Source organism: Triticum aestivum, chromosome 7A (genome assembly GCF_018294505.1).
Source record: "Triticum aestivum cultivar Chinese Spring chromosome 7A, IWGSC CS RefSeq v2.1, whole genome shotgun sequence".
In the NCBI taxonomy this organism is placed as follows: Eukaryota; Viridiplantae; Streptophyta; class Magnoliopsida; order Poales; family Poaceae; genus Triticum; species Triticum aestivum.
In genome coordinates, this window is record NC_057812.1 from 743,183,381 (window position 1) to 743,197,667 (window position 14,287).

At 41.2% G+C, this 14,287-nt stretch overlaps 1 pseudogene; it reads right to left on the reverse strand.

The window, feature by feature from the left end:
* Window positions 1-1,507: 1,507 nt before the first annotated feature.
* Window positions 1,508-6,169, reverse strand: LOC123147589 (alcohol-forming fatty acyl-CoA reductase-like; annotated as a pseudogene).
* Between the last annotated feature and the right edge of the window lie 8,118 nt (window positions 6,170-14,287).

The following is a 14,287-nucleotide window of genomic DNA, read 5'->3' on the forward strand; positions in this document are numbered from 1 at the left end:
ATTAGAGTTAGCAAAAAAGATAATAAGAGAATTCATAATAGCTACGAGAAAGACTAGTCCAATCCATAATGATGTACTGGAAAATACAACATTTTTATTATTTGACCAACCATCAGGAGAAGCAAATACAAGGGGTACACTAATTACTAAGACTGAGGAAGTTGCAACTAATGCAAAAACGACTACAACATGAACACAAACGAAATCGTTGAATTTCGTATAGAAAGAAAAAGAACCACTTATATTCTCTTTTCTTAAGTATAAGAGGGATATGTCTAGGATAATAAGCTCATGAGCTTGGTCTTACTTCACCCTAAACGAAAGAAGACTTCCATATCCAAGTTTAGCTCAGACGTAGCTATGTCAAAGGAGAAATCTCAGGCAGTAAAATTTATAATAAACTTAGGTGGTACTCTGATGCATAACGTGTGCAACATCGTAGGAGTAATCATCACTAACAGAGTTATAATGCAACTCTGAAGGATTAATTTGCATGTGTTTGAAAGAAACAGGGCTACGGAAGATGAAGTACTGGGAGTAATTTGCATCTCATAGATTCAACTCTTTCTTTGTTTCTTTCTTTCAATATTATCACCTTCGTATGATCAAGAGTGTTGACAATCTGTACATCCCAGGCGCAAGAACATACCTACGGGCGATGAAGTGGTAGGAGCGAACGATGAAATGGCAGGAGCTCCGTCCATGCTGAAGAACACCGTAGATGTTGATCCACGGAGAGGACAATTTCCTATCAATCTTGATCTATATATTCTCCTTTGATCCAGGGGCAACAATTAACAATGGAATAGATTGGTATGAGAAAGGATGGATGAAGCCACGAAGAGATTTTGGTGGCAATCTGTTGTTACACGAGAGAGAAACATGTCGTTTTGCTGATTTTATGGAAGCTAACTGCAATTAGAGAGATACGCTGGGTTGTTTAAGTGGTGGGCTTTTACCAGGACAGGTGTCGGCCACCCGTTGGCCCTGCACAATAGTGCATGCTGGGATCCTAGCTGGAGAGCCCGACCCCCAAGGTGTGACCTAGGATGGCTGGCAGCAGCCTTGGCATCCTACGTGGAGGTAGGCAGTTCGATTCCTGACCGGCCAACTATTTTTTCCTCAGTAAGGCTGCAATGCCTGCTGGGCTTCATGGGCCACAACACAGGTGGCGGCAAATTTTTGTGCTCATTATATGAGCGAGTGCAACTGAAAAGGTCCAAGAATTATAGCCATGAACGAAGCGGAAAATTAGTATATCCTTGGATAGGAACAAACCACCTATGTCAGACGAAACCAATAATTTCACCTTGCATTATTAGTAGGTATAGATATTGTAACTTATGAGTTATGACACACGTATTATTATGCTATAGGTCGGAACACACCACATGTGTGACATCGCACGAAATATTGTTGGTGGCCATGACACATATAGGCACCTATATTTCATTTATTTACGTTTCAGGTACGTACATGGCAAGCATGAGCATGTGGTGGTACATCAGATATATAAACATTACAGCAGATACATACATGACATATATGATTACTATTAGAATAGAGTTTATTAATATATCTACTCCCCTATGCACTGCCAGCTTTCTTCATCTGATTATTGTTGGAAGCATACATCAGAGCAGCCGGAATGTGTGTGTTGATGAGGTATGAGCCACAGTCGATGCATGCAGGATCACAATCGAACGTGGAGCCATCGTCCAGCTCTCCTGTAGCGGTTATTGCCCACAATTTTTTCATGTTCGTGTCGTCAAAGCTTCATAGGATGGAGAGTAAAGTTAGGTTAGTATCGTAGTGTAAATGAGCATCTAATAATTTTTCCAAGAACAATAACAAATTAGTTTAGCAACGTTCGTATATATCCCCCAGCAAAGAAAAACCCATATAAGAAGAAATTTGCTATTTATCATTGATGTTGCTTGCACATGCATGATGGTTTTCTTTGTGTATCTTATAGTTGATAAGTGGCTTTAATCTATGATGGTAATATTATCTTTATGCGTATCTCAATAGCTATCACAAATACAATATTTTCAATATTCTCAGTAATATGAGGCCCCAATGCACACATGTTTAGACAACACTAGATTTAGGAACATTGCTATACCTTTTCCATTCATGGAAAGTACTAGCTGGTCCTTGATCATAAATGTTACAAACTTTGAGAAGAAACTTTGTATTGCAAACAATAGAATGATTTTTGCAGCACTACCCTATTATGTCTTAATAGGAAGTACCAACTACCGCTAGCTATGACCAGTTGCAGTGCTGTACTATTCAAAACATAACATAGACATGGAGCAATTAATGCTATGTTTTGTGAAATGTACCTTTAGGCTTTCCAATCAAGAAACATTCAAATAACTATGTAGAACTAAAAAAATTTGTTACCACAAAATTCTTCGCATGTAAGTTCAAGAAACATTCAAAGATATTAAAGCTACCTCTGCGAAATGAGGGCCCGAAGAAATTGTTACTATTTTAGACTATAAGAATGAAATAGAGTTAATTCTATTGTGATATACTATAATTAAGTAGAAGATGCTCACCACCCTTTAAAGAATGCATATGGAGCGTACAACTTTGCGATAAGTATCAAGAATTTGTAGCCACGGTTGAGCTTGTTGTAATGTTGGGACAATGAATGTCCAAATACACTCATCACATGGAACGCCTGTATATCACAAAATTACACAAGTCATTACACAATTCACAGTTGTAACATATTGGTACGACTATTCCTTGTAATACCACATTTAAATGACATGAATGTACAACTTCAAATTTTTTTTGTATCAAAAAATTGTCCCCCTCTTCAATAAATTGATAGATTCCAAGTTCACTATTGTAACACCAACAAAAAAAACTTTGCTGGAGATTGACCTTTCATATTTTTAGCTAGTATTATGAGCATCTTTATAATCATATAGATAAGAGTATACATGATTTCAAAAGAAATTTGTACATACCTCTAGTGCTAGCTTATACCGCAAGATCATGTATAAAGAGAAAAATGTGTATTTTTTGAATAATGTCACCCTTCCATGCTTGACAATCCTCCCATCCTTGGTTACACGAGGATTAGAGTGGAAGTACTCATAGAATGATTCCAGAAAAGTGGAGCCACGCAGTGGGTTCCGATGTCCCGATGTTACATGGTAAATTGCTTGGGTTCCATGCTTCTCCCAATGAAGGGCCATAGCAACCATCAGTGCATTAATCACCATGTCTCCCGGTATCTGTAACATATAGCAATTTTCTAATTAAAGCTAAAACAATAACTGCCATAAGTGTGTGTAAAAGAATATACTAGTTGATTATGATATGAGTGAAATTTATATACTACCTCCTTTCCTTTATATAAGGTGTATTTGTTTTTTCAAAAGTCAAATAAGTGCATGTTTGACCGAGATTTTAGAAAAATATATCAATATCCACAGTACAAAATTTATATCATTAGATCCATCACGAAAATTATTTTCATATTTTATCTATTAGGCCTCATTCGGTTTGGAGCAAACTAAAACATAGGAATTGGGATTAGTATATGAATTTGATAGGATGACACTTGCCTCGTTCCTACACATAAAATGAGTTTTGAGTGGATGTGTAGTTTCCTCCAAAAGCACAGGAAATGAGTAGTACTCCTATGAAATTCATGTACGCATTTCCTACAAACCGAATGCATCTATAGGAAATTTTCCTCTAGAATCCTTGTTCCTATGTTTTCCTATGAAATTCTTTCAAACCGAATGAGGCCTTAGGTATTGCATATGTTGTTATTTTATTCTATAATCTTGGAAATCATTTAAATGGTTGACTTGCATGGAAATCAATGCACTTTATATTTTGGAATGGAGGGAGTACAACTCAAGGCATATAGCACGTTCACAAAAAGGACCCAGATATATTAAGAATGATATGTAGGCACTCTATTTGAGGGAAATGTCAGAAAAACGTTGCTTTTGACATGTTTATGCTTTTTATTGAATTATGTTTTTTTGCAATACTCACCACATCGATTATGACATTACGATTGAAGATGAAACATTGAAGTTTTTGGTCATTGTAGGCTACGTACAACATATCCATTGTCCTGCAACCAAATTGATACAATCTATTAACATGCATGGAATATAACTACTATTGCAGATACGCAAAACCAGTTACAATCACAAAATAAAACTTAATTTTAATATGGTTACCTACTTCCCTCCGTCCATCCAGGCATTGGTTCCTTGAAAGTGCTAGATATGATGCTTGGCCGGACTATGACAACTGGAAGGTCTCGTCCTAAGGTTCCAAGCAACATCTCCCCCAAGGCCTTTGTGAGTGAATACACGTTAGGCCAACCAAAGTGACTTGCCCTTGAAAACAATTATCAATAGCAGATGTTACCTATGTTATGTATTACTTCTTGGTCACATCTATGTGTGGAAATTAGTTAAGAAGGTATGTATATTATGTTCCAAACCTTTTCAATCCGAGTTCCTTCATTTTTCTTTTCTCTATCTTATCGTCAGAGAATTGCACCCTGAGTTTTGACTTGACACTCTCAACTAATTTTAACTCAGATTGAATGTCCAAGCTATAATCTTTCCTTAGTGCTTTGCCTGCATCGAGCGGTTTCTCCACTAACAGGCCTTCTTGCTCCCCGGCTACGAAAGCTACTCAACACAAGAACATAATTTTTTGTGGGTATATAATGTTAAACACACACACACACACACACACACGCGCGCGCGCGCGCACACACACACACAGAATCTATGATCCAACCACATATATCTTTTATTAATTTAAGAAATATGAGCTGAGCAGCAGGAGCATAGGACATGCTTACCAGTGGAAACATGAAGCAACATTTTGAGATTAGCACACTTCTTTGCTAAATCGCACACGTGGGCAACTCCTAAGGTATTTGATGCTAGAGCGACGTCATATCTGCGCATGGAATATACAAGGAGATATTGAGGGAAAGTCTAAGCCCTGTATAACTATACAACAAATGGTGGAAATATAATTTTCATGTGGATTATTTCCTAATAAACAAAATTCATCTTATTTATCAATAATTTTCTTATATAGCGGACACTAGAAAAGGTGACGCACACCTAGAGAACACATTAGAACAATATACATACACTACTCATAGGCCATATGTATTATCTTTTTACTCCATGTATAATTAGATGGCCCTTTTTTTATTTAAAAATCTGATGAGGTTTCTAACATTACATAATTAATAGAATGAAACTTTAATCGTTAGTTTTATGCCAACTCAATTATGAACATATTTTAGGAAAATAAGTATACTATTTTTTCTCCTGACTAATAGGTACTCTGAATCAGATGGTGCCGTCCGACGATTGAGAAATAAATCCTTCTCAGTCAACTAATGCATAGGCAATCCTTTTTATATTATACGCACCTCTCGTACAAGCTGGTAGTTGCAGCTACACTCACAATGACATGGATCTCTTCATAGATCTGTTCAACCATAGAGTTCCTAAGTGCACAGGTTTCCTTAATGATGTCTCCAGGTAGAGCGGTAATTTTATTTGTAATAAAAGAGTTGAAATCAGCTCCATGCTTGCTTCGAGTTTTGTTCCTACAACCTGTACAGAATATGATGTATAGTAAAGGTTAAATTTGAAAAAATAGCTAAATTCCACAAATAAATTACAGAATATGCCGCAACATCCATATATATCAACAGACTCCATTTTCTTCTTTTAAATATTCCAACATCCAACATCTCTGTTCCATTTTAATTAAAGATGTATCGCAACAAGATTTAACTACGAGAGTGCAGATGAATAGTATTTTTTGTAATGCGAAAATGCTACTTTGAACTCAGAGGCGAACATACCTCGGTGAGCACACGATTCTCGGCGGATGCGGTGTCGGCCGCGCGCACAATGAGGTAGAGCTTCCTCACATCTGGCTGGACCCTTAGGATCTTCTCCACCAGCACTGCGTTAGACCATACAAGAAAGTATGCGTGCGTTATTGCACAAAAGAGAGAAATCAAGGAGAAACCTATAGAGGCAGGTACTCAAGTGTACGTACTTTTCCCGAGGAAGCCCGTGGAGCCGGTGATTAGGATGCTCCTGTCCCTGAAACACCCGATCACCCCAGCGGCGTCCATGGCTTCCAGGATAACGCAAATCGACGCTCGAATGCAACCTTGACTGCCATTAGTCATGGCTGGGTGCCTGCTATTTATAGGCACGACAACCATTTGCGTGGATGATATTCCTTTCTCTTCAGGGAACGTGGGTGCTTTATGGCCATAGCTTCTTACGGAATTTAGATACACGCAGGTCTTAGAAGAGAGTAATTTTGACTCAAGGAAAACAGGTAATCGAATGACTTAAGAATTATTCAGTCAAAGACCATTCTGTATGTTTACTGTTCATCCACTATGCTGCGTTTAACTGCCATACTAGTTGGTCTGTGGGTGAAACGGTTGGTTTGTGATGATGGAAATAAGTCGACATTTGTAGTAACGTTGGCAGTTTGTGTTTAGTTTCATTACTACTGCAGTATATCATTTCAGCGTGCTACGTGTGTATGTACGTACTAGCAAAAGGGCCCGTGCGTTGCAACAGGAGAAAAAAAATCATAATCTCCAATGGCCATCACCACATTTTGCTGCATCACCGAGATACACTATCACTCTCAATTTTGTGAAATCATGAAAAAAATTTAAACTCATGCACACAATTGAAATCGTGCACATTTTTCAAATTTGTGAACAGTTTTACAGATTTTCGAACATTCTCTAAAATCAAGAATATTTTTTGAATTCATTTACATTTTTGCAGACACTTTTTTTTTCTAGAAAGGGCGAACATTTCTATAATCGACGAGCATTTTTTGGAAATTGGTGGATCAATTTTTTAAATTCACAAACATTTTTTTATTTAACGCACATTTTTTGAAATGTATGATCATTTTTTGAATCAGCGAAAATTTTATGAATCAATAAAGTATTTTGTAGGTCACGAACATTTTTTGAATTTTTGGGATATTTTTCCGTTCATGAATTGTTTTTGAATTGGAAAACATTTGTTCAATTTCATTAACATTTTTTAGTACATGAACTTTTAAAATATCATGAATATTTGATGATTTTCGGAACATTTGTTTTAAAATTTTGAACACTTTCTGAATAAGAAAACATTTTCTTTTACAAAATCGTGAATATTTTTTGAATCCACAAACATTTTATTTCAAAATTCTAACTTCTTAAATTTTCTGAATTTTGTTGATTGTCCCAAATTATTTAAAGTAGAAAAAAACAGCACAAATAAATAAGCATTTACTAACTCCAATATCTTTTTCTGTGAGTACTAACTCGTATATCTGTAGATGTGGTTATTGAGCTAGGCCGACAACACTGCTATTTATTTGTGTGCAATTTAGCACCCTCGCAAAAGAAAAGCAATTTAGCAGCAACACACACTCAGTATTCCTTTTTGACTGTTCCTCTGGTCTCTCGTCAGCGTGAGCCAATGCAGGTTTTTTTGACATAGACAAACCAGCGTAACCTATTTTTTCGAGAAAAACAAACCAGCGCAGCTTTTTTGTTTTTTAGAACACCAGCGCAGCTGGGAGGCACCGATTGCTAAGGTATAGATAATAGATGTATGTACATGAACATGAGGGAATTGGATAATGTATATCTTTTGCTTACGCTCTTCTGAACTTTGCTATTGTGATATCTATCAGCCAAAATGGTGTCCGGATGGAGTGGCCGCCGTCAAAGAAGTGGATGTTAGTGAGCCCACCGTGCTCTTCTCAATACACTACTAATTAATCCCATGTAGTGTTAGTTTTCAGCTTCAGAGCACGAACAGACAATCGATTTTACTAGTAGAGCCCAATCAGTGGCGGAGCTTACTTCTATGGGAATCAATGTTCTTCAAAGATTGAGCGCTGCCCTTCCCCCGTGACCCTCCCGTGAGCCTTGGGTGTGTGTTTTTTGATAAAAGGGCGTCTTTATTAACTCAAAACGTAGCACCAAGAAAATACAGATCATGATGAGCAACACCCGACTTATGCATAGCTAGGATGCATTCAGCCAAACACAAATAGTCTGAAAGAAAATAAAAAGATGGCATATCGGCCCTAGTAGAGTCAAATAAGACCGTCACTATGCCTATGTTAAAGGATATGATGGGCCGATACGGAGGTTATGCTGTGGGCGGATAAAGATTAGACGCTATTTGAATGATTGACCACGTAGAACTTGCAAACTTGCACGGGAAAAAGAGGTGTCTGATTGTCTCTTCATGTGTACAAAAGCCACACTTGTTGCTTCCATGCCAGTTGCGATGGGCAAGGTTATCTTTGGTTAGCACCACTTCCTTTCCAAGATACCACACGAAGATCTTAACTTTTAGTGGAATCTTCGATCTTCAGATTTTCTTGTTATTATCCATTGGGACCTCTGAATGCGTGACCGCACGATACATCGAGTCGACTATGAAGGACCTAGATGCAGTGAGGTTCCAGCAGAACACATCTCGTCCTTGTGTCAGATTAATCGTATCCAATTGGGACAAAAGATGTTGCCATGATACAAGACGGGGGCCAATCAAATCCCGCCTTAAAGAAATATCTAGTGGAAAGGACCAGAACACCTGGGCAAGAGTTTCATTCTTATCGCGAAAAATGCGGTGCAAAGCTGAATATTGTTCACGAAGACTAGCATTAATTGTCTAGCCTGATGTCCCCCCAGAAACGAATCTTAGACCCGTCTTTAATCGCGAAAGATCCAAAGCGGAAAATATGTTTCTTTGCTGCCATTAGACCTGCGCAAAAGTGTGAATCCCTAGGTTTCCAGTAGGCCCGAGACACAACTTTTGGTATAGATACTTGCTGCGCAGTAGGGGTTGCCAAACACCATCCTAGTAAGAAGTCTGAACAACCATTTACTAAGTAAGGCATTATTCTTGACTTACAGGTCATGAATGCCAGAGCCACCTTGGTTTTTAGGCCTACAAACCACCCTTCACCTTGGTTGTGCTACCACCCATGTTGGGTGTGTGTGGTGTCGAGTTGTGCGCTTTGTTTTGTTTGGTCATTGCTTTATCTCTTAATCACGGCGAGAGCCTTTTAAGGAAGTACAAATATGACGGGGCCATGGCCCACCAGCCTTAGGCAAATGGACGAGACTTGCCTGCTCCCCGCGCGTGCTCCCATCCGTGCTCCCGCGTATGTGGCTTGATTTGATTGAAACAAAATAAGGCCCGACCTCACCCCTTAAAATCAGGGGGGAGATGATTAGATTAGAATGAAAAAAGGGAAAAGTACAGCCGTAGGATGAAGTGGGAGCACGGATGAGAGCATGGGGAGGGAGCAGGCAAGCCAGATCCTAAGCAAATACCCACTAAATGTCCTTCCTTTCACGTGCAAAATAAATATATTTTTGCCGTGCCATGAGGTTCCGCAAGACCTGGAAGTTGAACTGGAAATTATATTCTTATTACTACACTGATATTACATTCATTTGATTCATACGTGACTGACAATCATGGTGAAAGGGACACACGTTTTGTATTATATGTGATAGCAAAGCACAAAGATGGAGGCTAGTCCCACCGCAGAGCTCCTGAGGAGACATCAAACCTTGTGAGACACCTTCCTATCTTCTGTCAATTCCCTGTGTTTCTCTGTTGAGATTGTTTTTTTTGAAACGGAGGCAAAAGCTTTGCCTCATGTATTAATTAAGTAGAGAAAGAGTTTTTTCTTTACAAAACACACCCTTTACGCGACATGGCAATTACTCTCGCAAAATAAAAGACCCTAACTTCTTTGCCCCGGCGGTGACCCAAAGGCTTGCCTCAGCCACAATGGAGTTGAGCAGAATTGGCGGAGGAGCGCTCTTGTGCCGAAATACTCTTGCGTTTCTCTCGTTCCAGATTACCCATGACACAAGCATGGTAATCGACGCCTTGGCCTTCCTGTCTGTAGTGCCGACGTCGCATGTACTCACCCACCAACTCTCAACTGAGTCCATCAAGTGCCATGAGGTCGTGTCCATGTCGTCAATGCCGAATCTGTGAATGACCAACCTCCAGAGCCTCAGAGAGTAGCGGCACTTGAAGAGGAGATGTGGCCCACATTTCTGCACGCCCTTGCACAATGGACAAGGACCGCAATTTGGCCACCCTCACTTGGCCAACCGGTCGGCAGTCCAAATTCTGTCCTGAAGCGCAAGCCAAGCAAAAAACTTCACTTTCGGTGGCGCCCAGGCCTTCCAAACCATATGGTCCATGGGGGAAAGAACCAGGCCCAAAAATTGTGCCTTGTAAGCAGAGGCCGCCGTGTACTGGCCAGAGGCCGAGTGCTTCCATGAGATGTCATCATTGGTAAGCTCATCAAGCTGGACCTCATCCAGGAGCATCCAGAGGGAGAACAACTGTCTAATATGCTCGGCGGACACAACTGCGGATGGAGGTTTGATCCTAAGGATCCAAGCGTTGTTCCTGAGGGCCTCCCGCACCTTCCAATTCTTTCGTGACGAGGCCTCGAAGATGATTGGAGCAATGTCCTTGGGTTTGCGACCAAGAAGCCAAGGAGAATCCCAGAAAGGCGTTCGCGCACCATTGCCCACAGTGATGGTGGTAGAAGCATAGAAGAAGTTGAGGTCTTCGGCGTCGCATGGGTTCCCATGCCCCACCCAGAGCTTAGAAGGCTCCTTCCATTCAAACCATGGCCAACGCAAACGCAAGGCACGCGCGAACTTCTCCGTGTTGAGCACCCCAAGCCCACCGTAATCGTGTGGCCGAGTTACCGTTTCCCAATTCACCTTGCACTTGGCCCCGGTCGTCTTGTCCAAGCCGGCCCAAAGGAACGCTCTCTCTAGCTTGTCGATGGTGCGTAGAATGCTTGGCGGAATGACAAGAGGTGTAATGAAGTAGACCACTTGGGACGCGAGAACCGACTTGACAAGAGCCGCACGCCCAATGGTGGTGATGTTCTGGCCCTCGTATGTTGTCATCTTGCTTGCCACTTTATCCACCAAGAATTGTAGATCAACCAACTTCAGCTTCCAGACAGAGAGAGGGAGCCCCAAGTATCGTAGAGGGAAAGACGCCCTCACAGCCGGCAACCGTTGTGTGATGTGATCTAGGTCAATGTGATTGCACCGAATGGGAACCACTGAACTCTTACGGAAGTTGGTGCAAAGGCCCGTGACCTCCCCAAAGCCTCTCAGGATAGCTGCGAGGTTGTCAATATCCCGTTTGATCGGGGCCATGAACACCGCCGCATCGTCCGCGTAGAGAGATGTCTGTACCACAGCACCCCTCCCTCTGATCTTATGTAGCATCCCCTTCCTAGTGGCCACATCAAGGATTCGTTGCAGAGGGTCAATAGCGATGACAAAGAGGAGAGGGGAAATGGGGTCCCCTTGGCGTAGCCCACAGCCGTGCTTGATGGGGGTGCCGGCCACCCCATTCAGCAGAACCCTCGAGGAGGAGGAACACCACAAAGCCGCAATCCAATCTCTAAATTTACTTGGGAGCCCCCTCCTCTCAAGGAGATCAAGCAAATACTCCCATCTGACCGAGTCGAAAGCCTTGCGGATATCAAGCTTGAACAGAAGGGAAGGAGTCTTGCACTTATGAAGACGCTGAGCAAGGTTACGGACATACATGAAGTTATCATGGATACTCCGCGTTTTGATGAAAGCACTCTGGGCGTTGGAGATGAAAGTGGACATGTGCGGGGCAAGCCTGATGGAGAGCACTTTTGCAATTATCTTGGCAAAAGCGTGGATGAGGCTAATGGGTCTATAGTCGACGACCCTCTCCGCCCCTTCCTTCTTCGGTAGGAGCACAATGTTTGCGGAATTGAGCCAATGCAGATTTGTTGAGTGGAGGGAGTCGAAACGGTCGATCGCCCTCATGAAATCATGCCTAATGGTGTCCCAACACTTCTTGAAGAAAGCACCCGTGAAACCATCCGGCCCGGGAGCCTTGTCACTAGGCATGTCGTTGATCGCCTCAATTACCTCCTTCTCGGTAAAGGGGTAGTCAAGCCCTTGAAACTCATGCTTCTCCAAGTTAAGCTCCTCCCAGTTGAAGTCCTTGGTACTCCTATCCCCTCTTCTCATTGCATGCGTGAAGTGCTCATGGAATATCTTCTCCTTTGCTTCGTGCTCGGTCACCCATCCATGATCATTCATGATTCTGTGGATATGATTTTTCCTCCTTCGCGCATTGACCCGTCTATGAAAGAATTTGGTGTTAGCATCACCCTCTTTGATGTTTGAGATGCGAGCACACTGCTTCTTGCGTGCCTTGTCAAGCACGGCCAAGCTTATCACCCTCTGTCGAGATTGTAATGTTGCTCGGATTAGACTTTTCTACTCCTGCCTGAGTGCAGCATGGCATGGAAAAAATTAACGGCTACCACTTTTTTCGAAAGAGAGCATCAGAAATTTAGACGGAGACATGGTGTCCATGCATTCTTGGGCCCACTTTTTGGAGCATTGCACGGGGGTTTTAATTGGATTGACACACTGGTACGAAAAATCTTCTCTCCCGACTAGCCAGAGTGAGCTGTCGATGCCTTCTGGAGTGACAGCATATGTACGATACAAAGACGTCCAATCTGTTACTGTAGCAAAGGACCAAAACAACGACACACACCGGCGTGGAGGACCGATGACCAACCATAGGGGTCAATTCCAGCGCACCAGGGTGTAATTGTTTGTAATAGTGATTTGCTAATTTGTTGTGACCAATGGTTGTACGCTGGGAGTTAGCGAAAATTTGCAGAGGAGACAAAAGCTCGAGAAATTTGGAGAAATCACAAAAAAAGGTTGCCGCAAAATGCAGAGAAGTTAGGAATGTTCACGACCTCAGAAGAGAAATAAGGAAGAGTCCAAGAAAATCTGGATTGTTCTATGAAGGCCTGTTTTCCAACCTTTGTGGAAAGCAACACATCCCCTCGGCGTCATTCCAAACCTGGTTTTCTGTAGAAGATTGAACATTTCTCTCCTCAAGTGCAATAAAATTCAAAGTCCGTAAGCACAGATAATTCGAAGGAGAATTAAAGAACATTGAGACTGCGGAAAATTTGACCCACAACCACTGTAATGACTACTGTGACTATGGCTTAAAAGGGCATGACCACATGGCCACAGATGGTTTAAGCGTACAGGTAAAAGGATAAGAATTTTAGGTGCAAAATGCCGAAAATTTTGGCAAATTCACCCAAACTCAGAGAGAAATAAGGAAGGGTACAAAAAATGTGGAAAAAAATAATAACGGAGGCCTATTTCACAAGTGGCATTGACACCAAGATTTGGCAAGCAGAAGGGTCGTGCCGGTGGCCCTTGTTCCTAGTGGAGTCCTACTTGTGAGCTGTGTTGGGATTTCCCCCCAGAGTAAGGGCGAATCAATATAGTATCTGATAAGTATTTTTCGTGGTGAGAACCAAGGTTTATATCGAACCTGTAGGAGAACCACACAAATCCTAGAGAACAACACCTGCACACAGAAAAGCAAATACTTGCACCAAATGCGCGCAAGAGAGGGTTGTCTATCCCCTTGATCTCGTTACTTGCAAAGATTAATTCTGATAGGGGTAGATAGATAAAAGGAAAAGTATAATAAAAGGAATATAATTGCAGCAAGGTATTTTTGGTTTTACTAATATGATTAAAGGCGACCCAGGGGCCATAGTTTTCACTAGAGACTTCTCTCTCGAAACAATAGCATATGGTGGTTAGACCAATTACTGTTGGCCAGTTGATAGAAAAACGCATAGTATGAAGTAATTCATGACAATGATCATGTATAAAGGCATCACATCCGTGACAAGTAGACCGAAACGATTCTGCACTACTACTATAAATCCACTTCGAGAGCACTTCTATGGTTGCTTCTACATGTATTAAGTTCATAACAAATAGCATAATGAATGAAGTATGATGACATGATGTAGACAAAGTAAACTCAAGCAATAAGAATAAAGACCATCATTTTATCCTTAATGGAAACAATATAAATACGTGCCTCCCTACCCTTTCTGTCACTGGGTGAGGACATCTTAAGATTGAACCCATCACAAAGCACCTCTCCCACTGAAAATAAATCAAGTTAGCTGGCCAAACCAAACAGATAGATCATAGAGAACTACGAAGCTATAATAATCATGGATAATTAACTTTAGAAAAGACTCAATTACTTTCAATGAATAATCTGATGTTAAACCTGCACTTCATCGGATCCCAATAAACACACCG